Below are 15,148 nucleotides of genomic sequence, written 5' to 3' on the forward strand. Positions count from 1 at the left end.
TATCAAACAACATCTTAATTGGTAATGTTTTGGTTGAGTTATACAGCCCCAAACAGGGGCTGTTATGATTGTTGCATAATAATTGTGCAGTTTATATAAATTTTGTCAAACTTTGAACCATCATAAAAGCTTCATACCTGATCGGAATGATGCGATTTTTTTTCCAAATTGCACTCCTCTGTCTTGTCTATGTTGTAGCATCAAACAACATCTTAATTGGTTATGTTTTTGTTGAGTTATACAGCTCCAAACAAGGGATGTTATGATTGTTTTATTATATTTTGTATTCATTGTGGTATGATAATATTATGTTTAATGTTAGGATTGTAAAAAGTTTTGTACGCATGGCTGGACGAAACAAACACACATGGACTACTGAAGAAGATGCAAAGTTAATTAAAGCATTGTTGGAGTTACATGTATCCGGAAAGTATGGTGGTGCCGATAACGGATTCAAACCCGATTATTTAAAGGCAGTGCAACAACTACTAGATGTAAGTCTCCCTAACTGGGGATTGAAAGCAGAGCCTCATATTAAATCGAGGATGAAGACATGGAAAAACGATTTCAACATCGTGCACGACATGGTATACGGAACAAACACGAGTGGATTCGGCTGGGATACGGATAAATGTTGTGTTACCGCCGATGCTGATGTTTGGGATGAGTACATAAAGGTACTATAATGATTATGTTTGTAGTATTTTTTGTGTTATTAAAACGTATTGTAAATGAGTAGTAACCAATTAATTTTGTGCCATTCTAGTAGAGTCATAAAGGTGCTGCATGTTTTCGCGATAAACCATTTCCCCAATTCGATAATCTATGTAAAATCTTCGGTAAGGACAGAGCTACTGGTCTTGGAGCTACTGATCTTGGAGAAGATGTGACTGAAGAGACCAAAGAAGCTCACATGTTGATGTGGAAGGGTTGGAAGATATTGTTGAAGAGACGCAAAAAATTGCTCGTGGCAATAGTAAACGCAAAAGGCCTCCAACAGATGACACCGAAAGCTCTTATAAGGAAGCTGCAAAAGAAATGAAAGAGACTTTCAAGGAGGTTGGTGAAAAACTCAATGAAACAATATACAATATAGGAATGCACGAAAATAAAGAAGCATGTGATATGATAGATAAAGTTATCGAAGATATACAACACATGCCAAATATCAATGTCAAACAGCGAATTAAGGCGATTGACATGTTTAGCAAAGATCAATTTCGTGCCCGGGCATTTTTTAAGATGACGGAAGAAGAAAAGATTTGTTATATGGAAATGATTGGGGATGGCTCAATATCATGATTAGGTTATTTTAAGTTATGTTTTTTTTTTGTTTTTACGAATATTGAAGTTGACTCTTTGCACATTCTGTATTAGACATAGTTATGTTTTTTTAGTTGTTCGGAATATTGAATTATATTTTTTGCATATGCTACATTGGATATAGTTTTTGAATAGTATGATTGTCATATTTCTTTAAAATCTATTTGTATGTTATTCTTTCATATTAGAAATATGTTTTCCAATACAAGATATATAAAAAATAATATTAATTAATTAGAAAATAAATTACTTAGTAACAATTAATATTAAAATAAAAAAAATAAAATACATAAAAGATGTATATTTTGATTAATTAAGATATACATCATAATGCATTTTTATAAAAGAATGTTGTTTGAAAATGAATAAACAAGGTAAAAAAAACTCATTTTCATTTTACTGATTAATACAACCAAACAAGAGAAATGATTCTCAAAAATATTACTCTAGTGAATTCTCAGTTCTACCAAACAGGGGAGTCAATTCTCTTTCTACATCTTAATTCTCTTTCTCTGCATTTCCATTCTCTGCAACAATTTCATTTCTCTGTACCAAACGCACCCCAAGATGTCATTAATGAACACTATCACGAACCGATCCAGCATCGGCATGCACACGCTGTTCATGAGATCCATGAACGCGGCTGGAGCGTTGGTGAGCCCAAACGGCATCACCACGAACTCATAATGACCATAGTGGGTCCTAAAAGCGGTTTTCGGCACATCCTCATCCCTGACCCGCATCTGGAGATAACTGGAGCGTAAATCAATCTTGGAAAACCAAGATGCTCCCTGAAGCTGGTCAAACAGATCATCTATCCTCGGCAGGTGGTAACGGTTCTTCACCGTTACCTTGTTCAACTCCCGGTAATCTATACACATACGGTGTGACCCGTCCTTCTTCCTCACGAACAAGATCATGGCTCCCTATGGCGAACTACTCGGCTAGATAAATCCTTTGTCTAGCAGCTACTGCAGCTGCATAGACAACTCCTACATCTCAGGAGGAGCCATTTGATACGGTGCCTTGGCTATCGGAGCCGCACCAGGAACCAGGTCAATCCTGAACTCAACCTGTCTATCAGGAGGTATACTAGGTAAATCCTCTGGAAATACTTCTGGGTACTCTCGCACCACTGGTACATCATCAATTGTTGCCTTACCCTTTTCCCGGGCATCCATGACATAGGCGACGTACCTCGCACATCCTTGCTGGAAGTAGCGCCTCGCTCTAGCTGCTGAACAAAGAATCGGTCCGCGATGTGGCCTCTCGCCCTGACTCACTAACTCTCTCCCACTAGGAGTGCGGACCCTTACCAACTGCAGCTCATAATCAATCACTACCCCATTGGGGCTCAGCCAATCCATACCCACTATAACTTTATTCCCTCGCAAGGGAATAGGAACCAAATCCACTGAGAACTGCCCATCAAACAACTACAGTGAGCACCCACTATATACTCTTGCGGCCCTGACAGTCCTATCATCTGCTATCTCAATGTCGAGTGGACAATCCAGCTCCCCCGGAGTTCTGCTAAATCACTTGCTAAGTGCAAGCGACACAAACGATCGGCTAGCCCCCGAATCAAACAATACCATGGCTGAAATGTCGTCCACTAGGAACGACCCTATAAACTGATGGGTTTTGAGCATTCTAACACTTCCTAAGTGTACATGCAACCCTAATAACCTTGGATCTATGTTTGTCTAATTATCATGCAAAGTTGAATTCCAAGGTTATATTCCTATCTAGCATACATGGGGAACAATTTTTAACTTGAATGAAAGATAGAATAACTTACCTTGTTGTTGCTTATGTTCCTTGAAACCTTGTGAGCCTAGCACCCCAAGTGTGATGTCCCAAATGCTTCACACAACACCAAATGCTCTTGAAAAGACTTTTGAGAGAACACACACTTCTTAAAATCGGCCTAGCCCTCTTGTTTCATATGTGTAGCCGATTTTGGTGGAGAATGGGACTCTTATATAGTGTTGACACATCTAGGGTTACACCATGTAAACCCTAATGTGTCATGACTCTTCATTTCCATGACCCATGGGTTTGTAACTCCCATGGAGCATCCTATGGGTGGAACCCAACTTGATAATCCATGGAGCTTCTTAGTCCACTATACAAGATATGGAAGATTTACATAATCAACTCATATATTTAATTAGTTATCCTTTGATCACTTAATTAATTCTAAATTAATTGTTGATCAAACTAATCAAATAATATTATTAATATGTTAGAACTTATAATATATTAATAACCTCCAAGTGTTATTTCTCTCATTTAGTCTATCCAATTGCGTGGTTCCATGCAACCCAAATGGACCATGTCGGGTCGGGTCAAGTACTTCCCAGAAATAGTTATGGACTTAGACACCTTATCCAACACTCTCCCACTTGGATAAGTCTAATAACTATAACTCTAGTACTTTAGGAACCGATCGGCAATCGTAGCTCTTTCAAGGTCTCTCGGAACTGAGAAGATGATGATATGCCATTTAAGATAAGTGATCATATAATCCTCTGTTCTAGATATTAGCCGGACAAATACATGGAACAATGTCTTACTTATTGTCCAGCAGTTTGTTTCCCGATTTCCGATTTGTTTGACAAAGAACTTAATTGAACACGTCAACTTAGTTCTGACCGGGCCCAGTACATAGGTCAAAACAAAATCATCGAGGCGCCCAGATATCAGCTTCTAATCCAAGAAGGAACAGATAAACTTCGACTCATATGTTTGTTCTACCACTCATTGAATTACACACAAAAGCACGTTTTATAACATCGAGTTACCAATGCATTTTCGTACAATCAATGCATAACCAACTTGTAAGTAACAAATCATATCTCTAGGTTTGAAGACTTATATGATATTACCGTCTCACAATCACTCGAGATAAATTCCATGAAGTGATTCCAGTGAGCGTGGGTTGAGTCCAATGCTCAGAACTTATGAGCACTCATGATTGTTGTAGCCATGTCCAACACCTTAGACCTCTGCAACCAATCATGACAGTCTTGATTCATACCTACTTCCGACATATGACCGACTTTGGAGGTTTGAATAATATGATATACCAAACATTATTATTCTGGAAGTCAAAACATGCAAAAGAAATATAGTCAATGATTGACAAGAGATAGCAACACTTTACTCATAAATAAAACACATTTTATTCATCATCTAATGTCAATTACACTTTACGAATTTCGAGGTTATCTAACTACTAAATCTAATATCATCCTTCAGCCCTATGCTCCGAGCATGCTGGAGATGCTTAACCCAAGTCAGTCCCTTCGTGAGGGGATCTGCTGGATTCTCATCCGATGATACCCTCTTTGCCACGAGGAATCCTTCTTCTATTCGATGTCTGATAAAATGGTATTTTCTGTTGATGTGTCTGGATCTCCCGTGATCCCTTGGTTCCTTGGCTAAGGCAACAGCGCTTTCACTATCACAGAAAATTTCCATTGGCTCTTTAATAGCTGGTACAACTCCAAGGTCTCCAATGAAGTTCTTCAGCCATATCGCCTCCTTTGCTGCCTCGCTAGCTGCAATATACTCTGATTCACAAGTTGAATCAGCCACTGTCTCTTGCTTGGAACTTTTCCAAGAAATTGCTCCTCCGTTTAGGGTAAAGACCCAGCCTGACTGAGAGCGGAAATTATCGCTATCAGTCTGAAAGCTAGCATCACTATACCCTACAACCCTCAAGTCATCACTCCCATCGAGGGTAAGGACCCAGTCCTTAGTCCTCCATAGGTACTTGAGGATATTCTTTACCGCAGTCCAGTGTGCCTTGCTAGGGGTCCCCTGATACCTGCTAACCATGCTCAGGGCAAAGGCTACATCAGGTCGAGTACACGTCATAGCATACATGATCGATCCTACAGCCGAAGCATAAGGTATTCGACTCATTTATGCTATCTTAGCCTCAGTGTTAGGGCTTTGTGTCTTACTCAATCTGGCGTTACTCTGGATGGGTAACTCTCCTTTCTTGGAGTCCTGCATGCTGAATCTCTTCAGCACCTTATCCAAGTAGGTACTTTGACTAAGTCCAATTAGTCTTTTACTCCGATCTCTCAAGATCCTTATCCCTAGAATATAGGCAGCTTCTACTAGGTCCTTCATAGAGAAACACTTCCCAAAGCCAGGACTTAACTTCCTGCAGAGTTGGGATGTTATTTCCTATGAGTAGTATGTCATCCACATACAATACCTAACTATACTCCCACTAGCCTTGACATACACACAAGATTCATCTTCACTCCTAGAAATGCCAAATTCCTTGACTTTCTCATCAAAGCAAAGATTCCATCTGCGAGGTGCTTGCTTTAACCCATAAATGGATTTTTCAAGCTTACACACTCTATTAGGGTACTCGTTGCTGACAAAACCCTCTGGCTGACTCATGTAAACATCTTCAGCCAACTTTCCATTAAGGAAAGCGGTTTTGACATCCATTTGCCATATTTCATAGTCATGAAATGCAGCTATGACTAACAGAACCCTAATAGACTTAATCTTAGCCACTAGAGAAAAGGTCTCATCATAATAAACTCCCGGAGTTTGTGAGAAACCCTTTGCAACCAGTCGTGCCTTATAAGTGTGTACTTTACCATCCATGCCGGTCTTCTTCTTGAAGATCCATTGGCACCCTACTGTCTTACGACCTGGTACATTCTCAACCAAGTTCCAAACTTGATTGTCATACATGGACTGTATCTCGTTTTCCATTGCCTCTTTCCACTTGGCTGACTCAGGGCCTGCCATAGCTTCTGCGTAACTGTTAGGTTCATCCAGACATATCAATGTCTCATCACTGATAAGTGTCTCACCTTTTGCAGTAAAATGGAATCCATAGTAATGCTTAGGTGCATTCCTAACCCTTGTGGAACGCCTCAGAGGTACAGACTTGCCAATTGGCTCAACAGGAGTTTCCTCCTCAAGTTGAGTGCTAGGGTTTGAAGTTCCTTCACTGCTTGACTCTTGAATTTCTTCAAGATCAACTTGCCTCCCACTGTTTCCTTGGATTATGAACTCTCTCTCTCTCTCTAAAGAAAGCCCTCCTAGCTACAAAGACCACAGTTTCACTAGGTTTGTAGAAGAGGTAACCAAAGGACTGCTGTGAGTAGCCGATGAAAATACACCTCTCGCTTCGAGGTTCGAGCTTATAATAAGTCTTGCGTCTCACGAAAGCCTCGCAACCCCAAATCTTGATGTGGTCTAGTTTGGGTACTTTACCAGTCCACATCTCATGAGGAGTTTTGGCAACTTTCTTTGTAGGGACTAGATTAAGGATATGGGTGACAGTCTCTAAGGCATACCCCCAGAATGAGATTGGTAGCGAAGCTCGACTCATCATGGAATGAACCATATCCAAAAAGGTTCGATTACGCCTCTCAGCCACACCATTCAACTACGGTGTCCTGGGAGGTGTTAATTGTGAGACAATCCCACATTCCCTAAGATAGTCAAGGAACTCTAAACTAAGATACTCACCACCTCGATCGGATCGAAGCATCTTAATGTTCCTGCCCAATTGCTTCTCAACTTCCTGTTTAAATTCCTTAAACCTTTCGAAAGTCTCTGGCTTATGCTTGATTAAGTAGACATATCCATATCTACTGTAATCATCAGTAAAGTCAAATAATAACGATTAGCATCCCTTGTGGCATGTTTGAAGGGCCCACACACATCCGTGTGTACAAGATCCAACAAACCTTCACCCCTCTCACATGAACCTGTGAAGGGTGACTTTGTCATTTTTCCAAGTAAGCATGATTTGCAACTATCATCTGAATTTAGGTCAAATGACTCCAAGACTCCATCCTTTTGGAGTTGGCCTATGCATTTCTTTCTTATATGTCCAAGACGACAATGTCATAATGATGCTTTATCCAAGTTATTATTAACAGAATCAATACGCAATACATTATTTCCTAAGTTATCAACCACAGATATTGTTTCATACACGCCATCACAAGGTAATGCTTTAAAATAAATAACATTATTAAAGAAAGCATTAATAGAACCAACTTCATTATCAAATGAAAAGGTGAAACCTTGTTTATACAATGCATGAAGGGAAATAATATTTCTTGCCATTTCTGGCGAATAACAACACTTATTCAAATCTAAACTAAACCCACTACTTAGCGATAAAGTATAAACTCCAATCTTGGTGACATGTAAAGCTTTCCTATTCCCCATGATTAAGTTTATTCTTCCTTGCTCCACATTCTCACTTCTTCTTAGTCCCTGCAAATCAGAACAGATATGAATACCACAACCGGTATCAAGGACCCAAGAATTAGAATGGGGTGATTTATTAGATAAGATAGTGTAAATACCTGCATGGTTGGGTTTAACTTTCCCATCCTTCACATCTTGCTGGTATTTTGGGCAGTTTCGCTTCCAATGTGATTTTTCATGGCAATAGAAGCATTCAGCCTCTTTTGGGTCAGAAGAATGAGTGACGAAACCTTTCTTGGTTCCACTTGAAGAAGAGCCATCAAGGGTCCTAGCCTTGGTACCCTTCGAAGAGCTCTTTCTCTTCTTCCCTCGACTTTTCCCGATTGCCAAAACTAGAGCGGAGTTTGGAGTAGGAGTGTTAACAACCGACTTCGCCTTAAGACCTGATTCTGCGGTCTTGAGAAGACCCTGAAGTTTGCTGAGTGTGACCTCTTCCTTATTCATGTGATATGTCACGCGGAATTGATCATAGCACGATGGCAAGGAGTGCAAAATGATATCTATTGCAAGCTCCTCAGGGAAGTTCACATTAAGCTTCAGTAATCGATCCACATACCTTTCCATTTTCTGCATGTGGCTCGTGACGGATTCCCCGTCCTTCATCATGGTTGTTATCATGGAGCAGATGATTTCATACCTCTCTTGTCGTGCACTTTGATGGTATCTTTCCATCAGATCTTGGTGCATTTCAAAAGGGTAGAAGTCCTCATAGGACTTTTGGAGTTCTGTTGTCATCGTGGCCATCATGATGCATGCCAATTTGGTAGCATCCCTTTCATGTGCCTGAAAGTCAGCGATCTCCTAAGGAGTTGCAGTGGTCTCATCAATCTCCTTAAGCTCCTTGTCGAGGACATATTCTTTGTCCTCGTAGCGGGTAATCATCCTGATGTTTCTGATCCATTCATTGAAGTTGGATCCATCAAAAGTGACTTTCCCACACAAGTTCATAAGGGTAAAGGAGCCATTAGGATTAGAGCCAAAAGCAACATTGTTTGAAGACATCTGAAGGAAGAGGACATGATTAGTTTAGATATTAAGAGGATCCTTAATAAAACACCCAAATGTAATATTAAGGCTAGGATCCAATCACAATATATTATAACTTAGAATAGGTATACCGTAATCCAAGCTATAACATATTCGAAAGGTAGGTGAATGACGATTCACCAATTTCCACCACGAAAACCGAAATATTAAATATTAGGTTTTTGATTGGTTCTTAGAAATTCCTAGATTCTTTTGAGATTCAATGAACTTTTCAAAGGCATGTTTCAATCTCGAGTGTGCCCTCCAAGTTTTGTGACTGGGATACCGAGGATCACAAAACGAGGTGTGAAGTAACCATGCAAATCACTTGGTACCCTTAAAGTTTATCACTCAATCGATGTGCCGGTAAACCACACACGCTCCACCGATACTATGATAAACCTTAAGTCACCATTTACCTACCTTGTTAAGTCCAAGTTAGTGTGTCGGTTAACCACACACGCCTTATAGTAATGATTGTCTTTTGATCCACCAACGACTTAAACAAAGTGTAAAGTGTAATTTCATGGATTAGCACCTTATTCACATTTTTCCTAAAGTAACTAAGATTGGGAATTTAATAAAAACATTTAGTTACTTTATAATATTCATCATACTTTTAATCAGAATTTATAATTCCTTGTCCTACCCATTCGGCTAACGACCCTCCACCAGTCAAGCAAGCGGTGGGTGAGAGTGGACACCCATTAAGTTTCCATTTTATAGGCAACAACCTTATACCCACCTTATAGACCGGCTTCATGAATGAGGCGTACTAGCGGTAAGACGACTTTGATCTTATACATACATATACATATATATATATATATATATATATATATATATATATATATATATATATATATATATATATATATTATTAACTTATAATATTATAAGTATAAGGGTAGAATTTTAACTTTAAAAATTCTAAGGGTTGGAACTAAAGTTTAAACATGACTTTACTTGTTCCAAAACTTGAGGGCAAGTTTTGTAAACTTTCAAAACTTTTCATTTCTTGTAACTTATGAGTTTATTAAGGTGTTAAAAATGAAGACTCTTCATTTTTATAACCCATGTGTTCTTTTAATGGTTTTAAAACAAAGTGAGTTTTGGTTTTCCATAACTTGAGGACAAGTTATGGACTCCATTAAAACACATAATGATCAAGAATTAATCTACCACATAGGTTACAAAGAATTCCTATGATCATCTAAACATCATAAGATCAAGAACATGAACATGAACACTTTCATGAATCAAAACTTACACTTAAAACTTTGTAATTTTGATAACTTGTTATTGTAAATGGATTAGCAAGAACATTACACCATCTAAAACAAGTTTTCAAGTACCAAAACAGTTTAGGGTAATGTTTCTAGTCCATTTCCAGCAACTAAAGTCGAAAATCTTCATTCTGAGGCTCCTACTCGCCAAGTGCACGAACCTACTCGGTGAGTAGGTTAAAGATACACATGAACTCGGCGAGTCCCCCCATGGACTCAGCGAGTTCATCAGGCAGATTGCACAAAATCGACTTTTTTCAACTATTTAGCACAAATAACAAACAAACACGCCTAGGTTTTGATACCACTGATGGGTTTTGAGCATTCTAACACTTCCTAAGTGTACATGAAACCCTAATAACCTTGGATCTATGTTTGTCTAATTATCATGCAAAGTTGAATTCCAAGGTTATATTCCTATCTAGCATACATGGGGAACAATATTTAAGTTGAATGAAAGATAGAATAACTTACCTTGTTGTTGCTTATGTTCCTTGAAACCTTGTGAGCCTAGCACCCCAAGTGTGATGCCTCAAATGCTTCACACAACACCAAATGCTCTTGGAAATACTTTTGAGAGAACACACACTTCTTAAAATCGGCCTAGCCCTCTTGTTTCATATGTGTAGCCGATTTTGGTGGAGAATGGGACTCTTATATAGTGTTGACACATCTAGGGTTACACCATGTAAACCCTAATGTGTCATGACTCTTCATTTCCATGATCCATGGGTTTGTAACTCCCATGGAGCATCCTATGGGTGGAACCCAACTTGATAATCCATGGAGCTTCTTAGTCCACTATAAAAGATATGGCAGATTTACATAATCAACCCATATATTTAATTAGTTATCCTTTGATCACTTAATAAATTCTAAATTAATTCTTGATCAAACTAATCAAATAATATTATTAATATATTAGAACTTATAATATATTAATAACCTCCAAGTGTTATTTCTCTCATTTAGTCTATCCAATTGCATGGTGCCATGCATCCCAAATGGACCATGCCATGTCGAGTCAAGTACTTCCCAAAAATAGTTATGGACTTAGACACCTTATCCAACATAAACAACACATAAACATGAGTAATAATCAAGAGTAATAGAGAGAAAATGGAGAAAAGACGTACTAGTAACCACATCAGGAGTCGCTCGCGCCTCCTCTGCTGTCAAATAGAAAGCTCTACCCTTCGCCACAGGCGCCTTAGCACGACCCTGCCGGTCGTCTGTAATCCTCAGGGTGGTAGGAGCAGGTACCACCACCTGTCCTGTAGGTGCTAAAATCGGACACTGGGACTTCTTGTGTCCCCTCTTATTTCAATGGAAGCAAATCAGATCAGATGTTGTGGTGGTAGTGGTAGTAGTTGTACAATCCCTACTCATATGCCCAATCCGACCGTACTTGAAGTAGCCAGAATTCCCCGCCTTGCACACCGCATCGTGCATCCTGCCACACTTGCCACATCGACTGTGGCTTTGCTATCCCCTAGACCTGTATTCGGACACCTTGGGATTTTTTCCCGTACCTGTTGCGCCAGACGTCACCTTTGGCTTCCTCTTCCTTTCCATCTCTAGATCAATCTCGCTCTCACGAGCCCTCGCAAACATGTCATCCAGCGTCTTGCAGCTAGAGAGGCTCACAAACTGGCAGATATCACTCTGCAACATCTCATGATATTGGGCCTTCTTCATCTCCTCGTCCGCCACATACTACGGAACGAGGAGGGACCTCTCCCTGAACTTGGCGGTAATCTCCGCCACAGTCTCTGTCGTCTGTTGGAGATCATGAAACTCCCTAGAAAGCTGCTACACCTCAATAACAGGTGCGAACTCGACTCTTAACCTGGTCGTGAAATCACTCCAAGTCATAGCATCCAACACATTGTCATCTCCAATAGCTCTTCTGACCTCCTCCCACCAATCTCGAGCCCTGTCCTTTAGAAGACATGACGCTAATCTGACCTAGTCCCCCTCAGGACATCTGCTGCTGCGGAATGCGTTGGCGACATCTGCCAACCACCTGGTACTTGCAATGGGGTCTCGAGCCCCATGGTAGTCGGGAGCTCCACAAGCTCTGAACTCTCTGAACGTCAATGTGCACAATCCCATCATGGCCGCTAACTCAGTACGGAATGCACCCAACTTCTCATCCAGAAGCTCTAGGATACCCTCCTTGACCGATCCAAAGATCACAGGAGTCTGATCAAGTATGCTACGCATGACCTCTGAAGAGCTGAACTCTCTGGTCTGCTCATCCAAACACTAGTATAACTAGAGGGATCACATATACCACAAGTTTCCTGATTTTGTCTCAGCCTTCCTCGATTTGTGTACGGATCCTCTGCTTTTAGTAGTACATGCTCATACTACCTTCCACATCTATCCGTACTTTCCTTAAGAGCTGCCTTAACTCCACCAAGTCCCTTCTACTGCTACAGATCTGTGCTACGCTCTTCCTAGGCTTGCCTTAGGGTAATCACCAACTCACTCTCCGCCATCAGCTGTGTAAGAAGTCCCTGCTTTCTTCCCCTAACTAGATCGCAAATACTATTACATATCACTCAGACTAGATAATTCTTCGAATGAAAGGTCCTACCTTACAACGGTTGGACTCAAACAAGAGCTGCGAAATAAGGCTAGACCTAAGCTTCTGGAATTATTTAGTCCTTGCAATATGTAACTTAACATATTTGTTTACTAGTTAGTGAAAGACAACTAGAACTCCTAAAAGCACAAAGCAAGCAACATTCAGACATCGAGCGCACATAATCAAGCATATACTACTCAAGCTATCCTCCTGACTAATATGTACTAGCATGCAGTTCTCATAAAACAGAAACACATACAGCAAGTACATAAGGCATTCTCCTAGATCCTTAGCCCTAATCTAGCATGTTGTTCTACTAAAACTGATAGTCATAAATAAACTTGTATGGGTAGATTAGGAGTACTTACTTGAGCTCGGCTGATTACATGCACCACACCCTTTTCTCTTTTTCAAACCCTTTTCCCTTTTTAAGTTTCTTTTTCAAAAATTCTTTTCGAAAATGATTTCCCTTTTTGAACCCTATACCGTATCCTTACTTTGAGTTCAGACACACCCGAAAGCGTGCCCGAATCCCTCAAACCAAGGCTCTGATACCAACTTGAAACATCCCAAAAATACAACCCAAAAATTTCATTTAAAACATTAATAAAACCATCAACCATCCAAACTCATAAGTAAAATCATGTTCATGTATCATAAAACATCATAGTATCTGTCACAAATCAAAATCTCATATCAAATCATCAGAGTGAACTCCCAGGCTGCGACTATGGTGTGTGCCATGCGATCAACCCGAGCCCTTCCCTTTGCTAGTGGGAACACCTGTAACCAAAACTGAAAACCGTAAGCACACAGCTTAGTGAGCTCCCCCAAACTACCACATATCATAAAATAACACAAATAACATGATTTGGGCCCCGTCCACTGCATCGGGCCCCACCTGGCATCGGACCAAAGTCTGGCATGGTCTAGGCTCCACCCACTGCATCGGGCCCCACCCGGCATTAGACCGAAGTCCAAAATAACTTGGGCCCCGCCCGACATTAGACCAAAGTCCGGAATAAACTGAACTTAACATAACATGAACATATAACATAATCACATAGACATCGGACCGAAGTCCGGATCATAATAAACATATCACAACATGCATGAATCACGAAAACATCAAGCATACATACTACTGCATCGGGCCCCGCCCGACATTGGACTGAAGTCCGGAACTACTATCATCTAAACAGGCCGACATTCTGGCCGTAGACCCGTTCCTACTGGAAGGAAACTCACCTCGAAGAGCTGACTGCTGAAAATCTGAGTGAAGGATCCCTGACTGCTGCCTCAGCTTCTCTTCGGCTATCATGACCAATAAAACACTTAATCAAAATGAGGATCCTTCTATGTGTAAAATGACTATTTTACCCCTGCTATGGTGTGGGTCATGACAAGAGTCCAACCCCCTAAACCTTTCCTAATCTATCAATGGCCTACTAATGGCCCAATTCTCCAAATCGGGCCTAACTCATCTTATAGGCCCACATAAGCCCAATATGTCCTTGGACCAAAATCTAAGTTTTGATGGCCTTGCTGAGGCCCAAAAGCTAACAACCCAACAATTGACCCAAACCGAGGCCCTAAAATGTACAAGCCCAAATTTGTGGATTACGCGGGGTGTTCCTATCTGTACACTATGCGTACATACTTCAGGGCTTGTACGCTGCACGTACTGGCTGGTACGCCCAACATACTACTCTGCTATGTCTCTTACCACATTAAGCACTTAATACTCAAACCCAAAAGCTACAACTATAGATCCAAGTTCCTTTAAACGTCTTAATGCATAAAGCCTATGACTTGGTGGCTTGCAACCCACCCAATGCACCTAACTTTAGAAATAGCAACAAACTTCCATGGAAATGGATAGATCTCATGCATGACTACGTAAAGGCCCCAAAGTTTGGAACTTTATTGCTATAGGGACACTTTGAGCTTCAAGGATAGCAATCCCAAGCTCAAAAACGAAGTTACATGCTAAAGGTCCTTCCTTTGGACCTAAAAGGTCCAAACTTCTCAAAACTCCTAGATCTAAGCTTATAAGAGGAAAGTTGGGAACTTTATACCTCTTTTGGATGCCAAATGACGAAATGATCCCAGATCCTTGAGCTCAAGATACTCAAGTTCTCCTTCTTCCATTTATCTTCTCTTCTTCCAAGCTTTTCTTCACAAAATGAGCCCAAAATATCAACCACACTTCTCGCACCATCTTTCTTCGCTTCTCCTCCTCTAAACTTCCTTGTATTGGAATTTATCTTCTCATCGGGCCTTGCTGATCCTTCAAATTTCCTCTTTTCGCCAACCTCAACCTTGCTGGCAGCTCTTCTCTTAATCATATCCTCCACAGATTTGGCAGCCCAGATAGCTGCTTCCAGAGTAGGTACCTGACACACTGGCAACGCGTATTCCCATGAAGTCCCTTTGCATACTTGTCGATTTTCGTCAGCTCATCCGGAACGAGATGCAAGGCAAACTCCATATTCTCTGTGAAGTTGTTGGTGTATTCGTCAATCGACATGCTTCCTTTCTTTAAGGTAAGGAATTGGTTTTCTAGCTCAAGCAGATTTTGGCTGAGCAGTACTTGCATTTAAACTGTACCAAAAACTCTGCCCACGTCAGTTGCAGGGGCTCATTGGGG

At 40.5% G+C, this 15,148-nt stretch overlaps 1 pseudogene; it reads left to right on the top strand.

Annotated features, from left to right (window-relative positions):
- Positions 1–344: 344 nt before the first annotated feature.
- On the top strand, positions 345–1,304 carry LOC111893582 (uncharacterized protein At2g29880-like; annotated as a pseudogene).
- The last annotated feature ends 13,844 nt before the right edge of the window (positions 1,305–15,148 follow it).

This window comes from Lactuca sativa, chromosome 8 (assembly GCF_002870075.4).
Source record: "Lactuca sativa cultivar Salinas chromosome 8, Lsat_Salinas_v11, whole genome shotgun sequence".
NCBI lineage: Eukaryota > Viridiplantae > Streptophyta > Magnoliopsida > Asterales > Asteraceae > Lactuca > Lactuca sativa.